General features: G+C 40.4%; 1 protein-coding gene across 4 annotated transcripts in view; it reads right to left on the bottom strand.

The window, feature by feature from the left end:
• LOC105280991 overlaps positions 1 to 15,627 on the bottom strand; it is a 35,924-nt gene that overhangs the window by 18,897 nt on the left and 1,400 nt on the right. The window lies entirely within an intron of this gene.

Here is a 15,627-nt window from a genome sequence, read left to right as displayed (position 1 = left end):
GTCACGCGTTATTACCTGCTATATGTAGATGTACGTGTGTATCTGTATGTATATGATGTGCACTCGCGCGAGTACAATACAGAGTTGCACAGATGATTCATCACAAAACATTGATAGGCAAACAACGAAGAGAACTACAGCAACGAGGACGTATGTCGTTATTTCGAGACGAGGACGAGGAGCAGCAGCTTGATCCAGCAGTGAATATGACAGTGATTTAATTTGCACAATGCGCCAAAAATAATATACTGCATCATCTCTGTTCCTATTCTTAACGCTTTATTAATAGATAATATGTGCGAATCACGCGTGTGCGGAAACTAGGAAATCCCTTTTCGTTGTTAATCTGAAGAAAGAAGGAAAACGATGGGCATCAGAATGAGATTTTTCGGCGGTAAGTATCTGGATTTGCTCCAATGTTGCGGAGCTACCTGCAAATCCCCAGAATTGCAACGAATCATAATGGGATGGATGCCATCCTATGCGGCCAACTCATCAACCTTGAAGCTTCACATGATAAAAAGCTTGCAGAGAAGACAAAAGGAACAAATACCGATTTCCTCGTTTCTGACGCAAGGTCGTGATTAAAATATTTACCTAGCGACGAGTATATGAGTCAGCGATTTTGTTCTAGTGGCAAATAAGTAATTTCTATACCGGTTAGAAATATAAATACACGATTCTAGTGAGATATTAATATTTCTAGTTGTATTATTTTTAGTGTAATTTACTCGCGATCGAGCTTTTCACTTATCACAAATTATATTGTATTCAATTGTTTTATATCTTATTTATTGTCACATTGAATAAAAAACATTGATCTATTTGTATCGATTAAAATAAGTCACAACAGTTATAGCGATACCATACCGATATTTGTTGCATAATTAAAACACGTTTTAATTAATTAAAGTGAAAGAGGTAAAAATATTTACTGAGGCGCAATGATACAAACAGCTAATTTATTATCATATATAAAAATGTTCAAAACTCACAATCGTGCTCAAAGATTTATTATATTACATGATTCTGAATTGTGAATACTAATATTTTAAAATGTTTTAAACATTAATTACGCAATTTTATATTGTTTTCTCTCTCAAATATACGATTGCTAATTTTGATACTATCGCTCTACATGTCTCACGTCAATACATTGCAGAATTAATGTCGCAATGTTTATTGACGCAGTTTACTTTTTCCAAGTCTGATGGCGACAATGCGTGTACCAGATCATATAGGTATAACATATACCTATACAATTCCATGCTCAAAGTTCTTTTGCAAAAAGTCTCTCGCCACTATCTTACACAATCCTGCCTAATCGATTAGTTGATCGAAATCTCCCTTTCTCTCTCTCTCTCTCTCTCTCTCTCCTTCTCTCTGCAACAAGTACCATTCGAGTATATTCCAAAAGAACATGTTTCTTAAACATAGAAAATGTCTGTGACATATTCGCAGTTTGGATCGCAAGTCCAGATTTTTCAGGCGCGCGACGATTTAATATATTCTATGACATATTAGTGGAAGATATTCTCTCAAATATATTTTGACGTGTTTTGCAGTATTTGAAATGCAGAAAATGCAAAGTATTTCGATATATTTCTTACATGTCAAGTAAAGTACATGTCAAGAAAGGCTTCTTCTTTCTCAAATTATTTTACAATGCTAATAATATCGCGATTTTACATTTATTTTACATAATATAACTTATCCTTAAAAAATATAATTCGTGCCGATCTTACAACATAGATGCAATTTTCAGAGGCAAGTACAAAAAGATCACCAATATCACATCATAATTTTCGTCACGAAATGATCATCCCTGACATTTTCTGTGCACATTAGCGGTTCTACCTGGGAAGTCCTGTGTTTCCTAGATCGCTCTCTCACGGTTTAAACGTAATTTTCAGAGGCGGGGGTAGAAAAACCACGGATACCGTGTTAACGACCGTTACTCGCTTGAAAATCGGCGCGTGAAAATTGCGCGAATAATGCACCATCGCTGGAACGAGCACCGGTGCGGTTCGCTTGGGCGGCAAGAAGCACGTCATGTTGCCTCGTCCTGGGCAAGATCCTGTCCTGGAAAGAAACGCTCGACGCGCGTAATGTAATCCAGGATTTTTATCTGGGATCACGAGAGTGTCGGACGAACGACGCGATTCGTTAGGTAAAACGAAAGATCGAGACGAGAGCGTCGCAGAGAGATGTTCCTCGTCGATGCACGAGCGATGCGCACCGAATCCGCAACAGCGGCCTCAATTGCGACCGTTTGAACCGTTCACCAGCTGATCGTCTATTAGCGAAAGGCAATGCTGGCAGAGTACTCGCTAGATTAGAAAGTGCAGATCTCCCCATCCAGTAAAGTGGCGCGCCAAATCCAGCAACATCCGAATGCTCTCTTTTCGAAGAGGCAGAGACTTATCTCTCTTTCTCTGCGCGCGACTATCGTTCCCTCGCTGAGTTTCTAGATTTATCTCCGGCACCTTGCGATTAATCCCGACCATTTGAAATATTCTCGTTGTTTCGTCCCAATAGGTCCCCATTAATTCAGCCGCAGCTCGCGCGTATGTTATTCCATTTTGTTCGGTATAACGTTCCCGCGATTAATCAGGAAACAAAGATACTCGTGACAATGTATTCGCCGACGACACGCGCTGCGAGATTTATCATCGTATCCTCGTTTGCAAGTGTCTACTATGTTTCCTGATTCTTTGTGGTGTTCAGAAAGATCCTATACAAAGTATATTCGTAATTACATATAATTGTAATCATTAACACATATGGTTAAATAAAATGTGAAATATACAATTTTATTACTACATGTGCGATACGGATGATCCGATGAAGCAGCTTATGAAGCCGATGAACGAAACGCGATATTCGAGAGCATAGAAAAATCTCTCAATCTCTGTCCTCGCACAGAGATATCCTTATAGGAGCATTATCCTTCGAGTTCGTGCTCTCGCGATACAGCTCACTTTCTCTCGACCCAATTGTCGCGTTTAGATTGCTACTGCGTTTTTTATTCGCGGCTGAGCGGTCGCCTTGTGGTTGCTCGATCCTGTGTACGCCCGATAGGTTCCTTTATCGTCACGACGTAGCGGCCAGCCTCGGCCACGGTGCAACGACCGACTAAGTGATTCGACTAACGTTTTCTAAGTGGCGGTTCAAAGAGAGGTGCTCGTCTTTTCTTCGTTCACTCCCCCTTCCTGCTGCCGTCCTCTTCTCGTCTCCTTGGCCCTGTAGAGCCTCTTCTTCCCTTTCTCTGCCTACGTCCTTGCTCGTTTGAATTTTCACGAGTTCTCCCTCGATATCGATCCTCTTCGCCGATCTCATCCACATCGTCGTCGTCGATTCAGATGTAAATCACCACGGTGCCGTCGTTGAAGAAGATCGTTATGCGGATCTGTTGTTTGATTCTCGAGGACATGTCAGGGGTAACACGATGATCGTTAAATTACCACGGGATAAAGAGTATTAAGAGACGGAATTCAAGTGCACGTTCATCTCGGTTGGCTTCTCTAACTAGCACCTTTTTGCGTGTCGAGCTTGTAACACCTCGTCACTTCACTGCGTAAATCGTACGTTCGATTGTTCGCGACACGCGGGTTACTTAATAAATTTCCCATTCAGGTCGAGTGTCTCGACGAGCACTAAACCGCTTGTCGAGGCGACATGCTGGGATCAAGGGTACGTCGTTCTGGCGTCGACACCGTCGATTTCTTCGTCAGCAGCATCATCGGCCTTTCTCTCGAATGCAGCACTCGGATAATGACGATGATTAATCGCCTGCGTCGCCGTGCCAATCGAACATTCGCGGGAATCCAACGAACGATTGAACAGGAATAGTCGTCACCGTTTTATTAAGCCAACACCATCAGACCGCACATTCACCATGGATTCCTGTGTGTAGTGGTGCTCGCAGCCTCGTTACTTTCGCTGGACGTTGCCGTTTTAAAAAATCCTGCGCCTGGATTCTATTCGTATTCTCCGATTTGCAATCCGAGAGGATATTTCGCTGTTGTAAATCGAAAGTCCGAAATAAGTTTTAATCGTGGACGCTGTAGAAGCTCTTCGCACTGCCAAGCTTGGCAATCGGCAGCCTCACGAGCTAATCTAGAGCAGCATTGTTCTATTTTAGATTCTGAAGTCCGAGCACTCTGAAATGCTGATGTTACAATCTTGCTTCCTCAGCTTGAAGATCTAGAGCGACATTGGTCTACCTTACATCTCGGAGTCTGAATTCCAAGATGAGATTTATATCCGTCGGACATTGGTCTCTGTAATGCGGTTGATATTCCAACTTCCTCAAGCGACTGTATTGCGTTCACTGACTACCCGTTGCGATCACAAGATGTCCTCATAGATTGCGCCAATTGCGCGAGACCTGTTTGCCGATGTTTAGAAAACGCGTACGCTTTCGGCACGCACACGCACAAATCGAGATGTACTCCTCGCACTTGTTCTGGGATCAGCAAGAGCTTTTTGTCTTTGGTGTCTATTCCACGAGCGTCGCGACGCCTCAACTGGAAGTCAGCCACTTCTGCGCTTGAGTTTATATTTAAACGGCGAAGCGCCGCCGAACGACGTCGATGTCGACGCATCGTCTTTCCCAATGCGTCGACCGGACGTCGAGGAACGAAAAGGAGAAGAAAGAGGCTGGCGAAGAAAAGTGCGCACCGAGAAAGAGGGAGAGAGAGCGAAACAACAGACCAAGGGGAAAAGATCTCTGCTTTCGCGAAGTGAAAATATTTCTGAGGCAAGTGATACATCGTTGCGCATGATATATCGAGGTGATGTTTAAGAAAGAAATATTATTCGAGAAAAGCTCTGCGCGAGTTTTCAGAATTCTTGAATATAAATGTACAGTGTGTAAATATACATATGCATATACATACGAGAGATGTAAAATGGAAGGCGGAAACTAGTTGCATGACAGCTGTCGATGTCGTCTGCAGTTTTGTGAATGTCCCTACGTATTTCTTCCTTTTTTGTTCATCGTGGTGAATAATTTTAGGAGCGTAGGGAATTTATATGTATATATAATTTTGTCTTTTTATTTATCTATCGATAAATTCTATTGTTCCAATTTTTCGGCTCTGTTGTGTCTCGTCCGCGGCGTTTCTTTGGCACGATATACAAAACTTCGCGTATACGTGCATGCACGCGGTGCACCGTGAAACGTTGGGAAATCCGTGCTAATAAAAGAACCTGTAAACTTCGATGCCGCAGGATCGCGGACCTCCCACGCTGACATACCGACATTTGGCCGAGGCTTTAAGCGGGACAAGCCAGGAGAGCTCGCACATGGTGAACGAACGTTTAACGATTCGCAACGCGAAGAAGACGAGATGGCACAAAGCCGCCCAATTCAGCTGGCAAAATGAATGCATATGTGAATATCGATTGCTATATTGCAATTAATCCCTTAATTATTGGAATTATTGGAAACTCGTTAACGAATGAAAGTCATCATTTTCTATTTAACACAAAGAAAAATTTTCTTTAACTGGATCTCAATGTATTATAATTTAGTTACAGAGAAATCTGTACAGTTGCAATAAGAAGTAAACACTCGCTAAAGCTGCTATATAAATAATCTATAATTCGCGACAATTATTCTATTTATTTTATAATGTTTCGGATTTTGATTATTTTACTTTCGATTTACTAAGTGAAGGTATATTTGAAGAGCATATTGATGACATATATTAATACGTGAAAAGAAATTTGCTGTTTAAATTCAAATATCATCCACCAATTTCACGCAGGACGCTCTGCACTTCAAATATTCCAGTTAAACCGCTACATACGGATCTGTTTCATCGTAAGATCTTCAAATACCCCCGCGTGTAATAATCAATGCCGCATGTTGGCCCTGCAAACACAGGTTGCGCATACCAAACTCATCAGCGTGCTTGTACAAAGCTTGCATACAGGTACACCCTCGATCGACAAATATTGCAGGAGAGACCGGTGTATCTCCGTCGTCTTGTCACGTTCGCAACGCACGTTCCTGCCGAGAGAAAGCAAATCCCAAAGGGCCATCTCGAAGGGTTTTCGGCGTTCCGGCACGGCGTTCGAATCCGCGCGAGAGCAGATCTACGTTTCTTCTTATTCGTTTCTTTTTGCGTGGGCCCGTTTGCCCACGCGCTCGAACTACCTACCGCCTACTCGCAAAACGACAAAGAAACGAAGGGACTAAGAAAGAGAGAAAGAGATTTAGGCTGGTCGAAGGATCGAAAAGAAGAAGGGAACCAAACACGAAGCGCGAAGAGAAGAAAGCATGATATATGGTGAAACTGGTGGTTTCTATGCACGTTTGTTCGCGCAAGGGAGAACATTGTGCCGATATCGGAACGCAGGGTTTCAGGGTACGCCCAAGGGTCATCACCCTTTCCTGGCGACCTCTCTCTCTCTCTTCCCTGCGCCCAGGTTACTTGTGTGCATACCATCTCTTCCTTCCTCGTCTTCTCTTTTCCTAGAGACGCCCCTCGTCCTTCCCATTCTATCTTCCTCCAACGATGCACCCCTGTGACGTGCACTTTTGCTCCTTGGCGCGTCTCCAAGGACGAAGAAATACGATTTGCCCGGCGAGAAAATGGCGTAATTATATACGAGGGCGGGAACAAGAAGAAGAGCGTAAATCACCAAAGCGAGAGGGCAACGGGGCTCGCGTCTGCCAGGAACGAGCGTTTGAAAAAGGGTTCTGAGAACTCCTCTTTCCTTTCCGCGAATTCGAGGAAAGATGAAAGCTTCACGCGGACTAAGAGTGTCCGTTGTCCCGCAACTTCCACACTTCAATCGTAGAGGGATTACTTTCCGTTCGTTTTGTTGGGGCCTCGTGTATCCTTTTGCGCACCTAGGAACAGCAATGGACTTCAGCACTCCGCCTTCAACTGTTATTAAGAAGACTTCCAACCCTTTCAGTCCATTCTGTTTTCATAATCGCGAGAGAGCGTTGCTGTTTCACGGGCGATTATCTGCGGTGCAAGGTTCAATATCCTCCTCATTACGAGGCGTCACTTCAGAAGGGAGCCGCTCGCGTGACTCGCTTCTTGATAACGTGACTGACAGTGACTGGAGATTCAACCGCCGCGAATCATACCGCGATGATATGGGTGCAATGAGCTCGGCACGGTGTCGTTGTCTCGGTGTGACGTCGCACGGAACGGGCCTTAAGACGCAGTTGTCATTTCTTTTGTTCAGATGAAGAAGCTATATTAAAACGATGACTAAAATAATCGAATCTCGACATGTGTTCTTGATATTGGACAGAGAAAAAAACCAAAGCATTTTCAATTAAAAAGAAATTAGAATTAGAGCTCTGAAATAGAAGTTAAAGAATACGCAATCTGCACAGATCTTTTTAATTATATCGTTAAAGAGAAAAAAGAATTAACACGAGAGGCACGCGCGCGCGCGCGCGCACGCGCAAGATTACTATCAGCATCCGTTCCGAGTCTTTAGACGTTTTTTTGTAGAATCGGAACAAGGATCTCGAGGATGCAAATCATATTGCAATCTCGGTGCACCGGGATCTTTAACGCTGATGAAGCTCCCGCGAATAATTGCTTCTTCGGTCGACGCGAGCGGCGATAAAATTTGTCCCACCACGGGGATAAATGGGTTTTAATATTAATCTACGACCGCTAATGACGGGCTGCGCGTTGCTAAGCGCTAACGTAAAATTGCGAACCGCTCCGCGTATGGCCTTATTTATTGTTGTAAACTCGCGTCTAGTCTCGTAAGTCGGCCGCCTGTAGTGTAATTACGAATTTGCGTAACGGAACAAATATGCACGATATGTTCTCGCGATGTGCCGTTCGCCGAGACGCCATCTTTCATCTTCGATGATATTGATGACTGCGAAGATGAAAGATTAATATTTTGATGAATAATGATTAATATCATCGATAGAAAATGGAATATCTGTCATTATCACATATCGATATTTTACGACAAAAGGTGAATGTAAATTGTATTCATTAATTTTCTATTTCTTCTCCATATCACATCATATTTCATATTTTTTATTGTAACGGATATCTTTCGTAAAAACACTGTAGACTGCGAAACAAATGAATTATTCCGAGATTCGCGAATATGTTTCCTTCGGTTGCGAAAAAAAACCGCTTTCAGTTTCATGCGTATGCACTTCCTACGAGCCGCAATCATAATTAATTAAACATATGTCGCTCTAATTAGATATACGTTTCTCCAATTTGTTCCCTGTTTCGGAAAGAGACGGAGAAGAGCGGCATTGAACGTAACGGAAGTCCTAACTTTTCCCGTTCCCATGCCGCTCAAGACCACCATAATTAACGGGACGACAGAATTCCGCTGAAATTTCCTTCTTATTTTCAGAACGGAAGCCCACGGATTCGACGTCGGGGACAGCGGAAAAAATTATGCGCCGCGCGAATTGTCGAAGGACTCTCGCATCTCGTAATTAGCGAGCGGCATTCTCAATTATTCTAATGAGGGTAATGACGTCACGAGGCTGCTCTGAGAATCTCGGGGTGGAATCGGCGGCGAATATCACATTTTTTTCTCTTCCTGTTCCTCTTCCTTCCACGCTTTTTATTCCACTCGCCAACGTCGCTCTTTCTCTCGCTTTTCTCCGGATTTCTCTTGGATATACAGGGGTGCATCGCTTTTGAGATTAATAAAAGGGACCTAGCCAGTTTTGAGGGGAAGATAAAATTATTTTGGAGGACCAAGATCCCTCGCACTAGATATGTTTTTGCGTGTCGCGATATTCGCGTATCTCTGCGCGACTTCAAAAGTCGCCGCATGGTCGGATGCAGCGCGTGCGGTAATAATGCGGTCGTTATTTCTGATATGTAAAGTGGAAATGAATGCGGAATGCGGGTTATGAGATCAACGATGCCCAGCAAGCAAACACGGAGTATACGTGGAGTGAAAATCATAAATAATGTATGATAACGCGGCTTAGTTTAACGATATAATAGTCTCGCGTTTATCTCGTATATTATGTGCGTTCGTTTTCATTTATAACTTTTATAATTTTGTTGTTATTATGTTAATTCCACACGAATTTACCCCAGGTGGTTTTATAAAACAACATGAGCAGCCTGCTGGGAATATATATTTGAAGATATTTAAAATAACAATATTATATGTAAAATAACAATATTATAGAAAAAGACAATGTATATTATCAATTTCTATAATATGTAATGTAATAATTTGTAGAAGTGACTATACATTAGTTTTGATTAATATTGAGAATTAGATGTGTGTGTGTGTGAAGCTGGCGTATCATTTCGCGGAAAATCATTAATTATTGAGAGTTCTGGCTCCCTTTTTAATAGTTCTAGAGTTCCTGATAGGTTAAACACATAGTTCAGGGCAGCGATCACGTAACTTTTTCCCTAGGATGAAAAGTGAAAAATGAAAAGTTTCACGTATTTTCGCATCAAAATATTCAATATTGCATAGTTTTTTCAGAAAACGGTGAGAAAGACACTCTCCTTAGGGATTGTACTTTTCCACGAACAGAGTTACGTAATCGCGTGAATACTGAAACAGTTCACACGAAATGGGTAAAGTGGAAAGTGAAAAGTGAAAAGTTTCACTCGAAATTACATGATCGATCCCCTGGCCATTAAAACGAAAAAATCGCATAGTGCAAAGTGAGACGCCAACTTCACGCAGCGTCTCACTTTGTCCTGCGACAGTTTCCGCCATAATTCCGGCTATATTTTAAAAGATCTACAGTTCTACATGAATTCTAGAAAGAGTTCTAGCGAAAAAATTTTTTTTCATCTTTTTATAATTATTAAAGCTAAAAAATGTTCAAGGGAATGACGACTGGTTAATTTCAGAGAGTTCTGTGCTTTATGAAATATTTCTCGTGTAGTTCTGAACATATTTAATCATTTTCCAAAGAGTTCTGAATGCAAACATTAACAATTATTTAATAAAAAATTTTTATCGTCCGAGAAAGACGGATATACAGAGATATGGGTGAGACGCTGGTCGATTTTCGAGAGTTCTGTGAAGATTAAAATATTTCTCGTGTAGTTCTGAACGTATTTAAGCGTATTCCAAATAGTTCTGACCGCAAACATTAAAAATTATTTAATAAAAAATTTTTATCGTCCGAGAAAGACGTATCTACGGAGATATATGTGAGACGCTGGACGATTTTCGAGAGTTCTGCTTATTCTAAAACAGTTCTCGTATAGTTCCGGACATGTGCAATGCCTTTCCAAAGAGTTTTGACAGGAACAACGATTAGAAAATTTTTTTAAAAATTATTTCGCCCGAAGAGTGGACGTTTTCGACTTTACCAATGAGACGCTGGCCGAAATGTCGGAGTTCTGGCTTTCCTAAAATACTTTTATAATTCCGCACGTACTTATGATTTTCCTACAGAGTGCTATGTATGAGAGGTGTATAGAACTCTTTAGGAAATTCATAATTACGTGTGGAACTATACGAAAAATATTTTAGGGAGCCAGAACTCCGACAGTTCGGCCAGCGTCTCACCCTTTTCTGTCTTAAAATGCAGTTTTCGAGCAGTTTTAATTTTTTTTAAATTATACAATGTCGCTGATGCATAGAACTCTTTAGGAAATTCATAAGTACGTGCGGAACTATACGAAAAGTATTTTAGGAAAGCCAGAACTCCGACATTTCGGCCAGCGTCTCACCTTTTCTGTCTTAAAATGCAGTTTTCGAGCAGTTTTAATTTTTTTTAAATTATACAATGTCGCTGATGCATAGAACTCTTTAGGAAATTCATAAGTACGTGCGGAACTATACGAAAAGTATTTTAGGAAAGCCAGAACTCCGACATTTCGGCCAGCGTCTCACCCTTTTCTGTCTTAAAATGCAGTTTTCGAGCAGTTTTAATTTTTTTTAAATTATACAATGTCGCTGATGCATAGAACTCTTTAGGAAATTCATAATTACGTGTGGAACTATACGAAAAGTATTTTAGGAAAGCCAGAACTCCGACATTTCGGCCAGCGTCTCATTGGTAAAGTCGAAAACGTCCACTCTTCGGGTGAAATAATTTTTAAAAAAATTTTCTAATCGTTGTTCCTGTCAAAACTCTTTGGAAAGGCATTGTACATGTCCCGAACTATACGAGAACTGTTTTAGAATAAGCAGAACTCTCGAAAATCAACCAGCATCTCACTGGTAAAGTCGAAAACGTCCACTCTTCGGGTGAAATAATTTTTAAAAAAATTTTCTAATCGTTGTTCCTGTCAAAACTCTTTGGAAAAGCATTGTACATGTCCCGAACTATACGAGAACTGTTTTAGAATAAGCAGAACTCTCGAAAATCAACCAGCATCTCACTGGTAAAGTCGAAAACGTCCACTCTTCGGGCGAAATAATTTTTAAAAAAATTTTCTAATCGTTGTTCCTGTCAAAACTCTTTGGAAAGGCATTGTACATGTCCCGAACTATACGAGAACTGTTTTAGAATAAGCAGAACTCTCGAAAATCAACCAGCATCTCACTGGTAAAGTCGAAAACGTCCACTCTTCGGGTGAAATAATTTTTAAAAAAATTTTCTAATCGTTGTTCCTGTCAAAACTCTTTGGAAAGGCATTGTACATGTCCCGAACTATACGAGAACTGTTTTAGAATAAGCAGAACTCTCGAAAATCAACCAGCATCTCACTGGTAAAGTCGAAAACGTCCACTCTTCGGGTGCAATAATTTAAAAAAAAATTTTCGAATCGTTGTTCCTGTCAAAACTCTTTGGAAAAGCATTGTACATGTCCCGAACTATACGAGAACTGTGTTAGAATAAGCAGAACTCTCGAAAATCGACCAGCGTCTCACTGGTAAAGTCGAAAACGTCCACTCTTTGGGCGAAATAATTTTTAAAAAAATTTTCCATCGTTGTTCCTATCAGAACTCTTTGGAAAGGCATTGCACATGTCCGGAACTATACGAGAACTGTTTTAGAATAAGCAGAACTCTCGAAAATCGTCCAGCGTCTCACATATATCTCCGTAGATACGTCTTTCTCGGACGATAAAAATTTTTTATTAAATAATTTTTAATGTTTGCGGTCAGAACTATTTGGAATACGCTTAAATACGTTCAGAACTACACGAGAAATATTTTAATCTTCACAGAACTCTCGAAAATCGACCAGCGTCTCACCCATATCTCTGTATATCCGTCTTTCTCGGACGATAAAAATTTTTTATTAAATAATTGTTAATGTTTGCATTCAGAACTCTTTGGAAAATGATTAAATATGTTCAGAACTACACGAGAAATATTTCATAAAGCACAGAACTCTCTGAAATTAACCAGTCGTCATTCCCTTGAACATTTTTTAGCTTTAATAATTATAAAAAGATGAAAAAAAATTTTTTCGCTAGAACTCTTTCTAGAATTCATGTAGAACTGTAGATCTTTTAAAATATAGCCGGAATTATGGCGGAAACTGTCGCAGGACAAAGTGAGACGCTGCGTGAAGTTGGCGTCTCACTTTGCACTATGCGATTTTTTCGTTTTAATGGCCAGGGGATCGATCATGTAATTTCGAGTGAAACTTTTCACTTTTCACTTTCCACTTTACCCATTTCGTGTGAACTGTTTCAGTATTCACGCGATTACGTAACTCTGTTCGTGGAAAAGTACAATCCCTAAGGAGAGTGTCTTTCTCACCGTTTTCTGAAAAAACTATGCAATATTGAATATTTTGATGCGAAAATACGTGAAACTTTTCATTTTTCACTTTTCATCCTAGGGAAAAAGTTACGTGATCGCTGCCCTGAACTATGTGTTTAACCTATCAGGAACTCTAGAACTATTAAAAAGGGAGCCAGAACTCTCAATAATTAATGATTTTCCGCGAAATGATACGCCAGCTTCACACACACGAATTAGATATATCAATATTCCTGTTCAAAAATATCTGTATTCAATTCTGATATTACTCTTTGTGCCTTTCTGCAGTAAATTTATATAATAAAATAATATAATTACAAATAAAACCGATGTAATTTTTAAGATGCATTTTTGTCCAGAAAGTTCTAAAATCATATTTAAATATGTCATGATTGAAAAATTTAGTCTCAGCAACACGATAATACAATATATTATTGATAAAATTATGTCATTCGACAATTGTCAATTGTTCAAGTGTTCAATAATCAATTTCAGTGATCAAGTAGAGAAGAATCATGTTTCCGTGTCTTAAACTGGATATCAAAAAATGTTGCACTGTTTGATGTAAATACACGCATCCCCCCGCTATCTTCTCGAGGAGAGGACGAGATCGAAGGGAGAGCTAAACAAGCTCCCGTCGTTCTCCATGCGATGGTCGAGTAGACGTCGAGGGTGCCACGACTGGGTTGTGGATGAGGGCGAGAAAGGTTAACGCGATCTTCCGTGTGAGGGTGTGCGGAATATTGATTCGAACCGGTGTCAGGAACTTTCTAGTCCTGTAGGTATACCTGGGAGAAAGGAAGACGCGAATGCACACATGTGCATACAGGGTGTCGCGTGACGTCCACGAAAAGTACTTTAGATGGTTACTTATTAGTGAAAATATCTCATCGAAATGCAATTTTTAGTTCGAATAAATTGAAAAAGTTTAATCTCCTTCTAAAAGGTCAGGAATAAATTTAAAAACTAATTCTGTGATAATTTATAACAATTATAACTAATACTGTGTTAAACTGATAAATCTGTAGTCCATAAAAAAGTTAAAAGGTATAAAATTCTATCTAAAATACAGAAAGAGAGAGAGAGAGAGAGAGAGAGAGAGAGAGATCGTGTATATTATGAAGTTACTCCGTATTTCTCAAGATGTTCGATTGCCTTATCGATTTTCAATGACTTGAGAAACATTTTTATCAACACTATCGTTTATCGCGAACGCGTATGTGCAGCTAATGAACTAATGTTTGACATGAAATATGCAACTAATTATAAGACTCAAAATTGACAAAACTTTATTTTTAGTTCAATAAAAATAGTTATATTTCGGCAGTTTTATTAATAAAGATATTTTTACTCGTAATGAGACACCCTGTATAAAATCGCACATGAGTACCTTCGCAAAGCAACGACGTAGTACCACCCTCCTGTTGCCAACCGAGCATCGATCCAACGAGCGACCAAGTTCTTCTTGTTTTATCAAGAAACATCTCACTCTTTCTCTTCTTCTCGGTGTGCTCGTTTTCTTTCGGTAACTTCCTTTTCGAAAGGATTTGTAAAAGACATTGAAAGAGTATCGAAAGGCCGGAAATATAGAAACGATCGCGGAGAATGGCACACACACACACATAGAGAGAGATATATATATTTTATACGTATATTATATAATGTCCAGTACTACTTTCATGCCGATCGAAATGCATTTATTCGATACACAGATCAAAAGAGCAAGATAAAACAAGCTAACCCTTTGAAACTCGAGTTTCAGTTGGAAATCCCTTTAAAACCCCGCTTTGGGGGAGATATTAGACTCGAACTTTTGAAAAAGTAATTTCCGAGCAAAACCGTGTGGATTTTGAAGAATTAAGGAAGAATTTAGTTACATACGGTAACACAAATTTAGTTTACTTCATACAACTTGTGTTTAAATGATCATTAAACAGTATTAAAGCAACGCGAGACGAAATATAGGAAAATCTAGGTATTCGAAAATTTAAACCTTTTTATTTTGAAAGTTGAAAATATTGCTTTGAGCACTAGAAGCAACTGCAAGCGATCTAAATCGACATACATGCTCGAAATTGTTTTATCTTATAGTCGAGTTACCAGACACATTTTCAGACCGCTGTTTTCGCGTTAAATTACAGCAGAAATTATTTTTACTACACACAAACGAAATGCTATCGATTCGAGTATTTGGAACTTAAAAATATTGGAAGTGATGTACGTGAATTTTGCACCACAAACATGTTAATTCCGAGTTGAGTTAGCATTTGCGATTTTTCTTCTCGTTTATTTCTTCAACATTGACGCAGAATTGATGTCCAGCGTGATTCCTTTTCGATTTTCGCGATTTTCTCGCGCGAGTCTCACGAGAGAATCTTTGCAGTCTCTCCCCCCCCCTCGTCGATCGCCTTGGCGTTTACCTTGCGCTAGATCCCGAACTGACGTTTCTCCGTTTCGTTCTAATTTATTGTCAAGTGCAGCGCGCGGCCGTGAGTCACACGCGGGATCGGACGTTTACGCACATTGTCGCACTCGCGCGCGATACGTGCCTGGTGCGTGAATGCGTGAGCGTGAGCGCCGCCGGACAACGTCGTAAACAAAACGTGCCTCTTAGCGAGGGAGCGTGAGGAGTGCAACGACCCGCGCCATTGTGACGTAGCTTTCGGATCAGCTGACGGCGCGGGACGCGTCGTTTGCTTATCGCGCGCTCGATTCCCCGAATTAAAATGCCCGGTTTCATGGCAACACGTGTATTTTTCGAGGCCACTCGTGCGCTATGAAAAATGCGTCATACATCAGAAACATTTCTGCCCGGTGCAAGGAATGTGTAATAAATTATCACGTCTATAAAATTAATTACATACGCTCTGAGAAATTTTAAATGAACCGGCAAACAATGTTCCTTCATTTTCTCGCATAATAAAGTGTCGTCGCACGCGTTGCGTTTATCTG

This window comes from Ooceraea biroi, chromosome 5, assembly GCF_003672135.1.
Source record: "Ooceraea biroi isolate clonal line C1 chromosome 5, Obir_v5.4, whole genome shotgun sequence".
Classification (NCBI taxonomy): Eukaryota; Metazoa; Arthropoda; class Insecta; order Hymenoptera; family Formicidae; genus Ooceraea; species Ooceraea biroi.
Note: the sequence above shows the minus strand (reverse complement) of the source record. Positions and strands in the feature narration are given on the sequence as shown.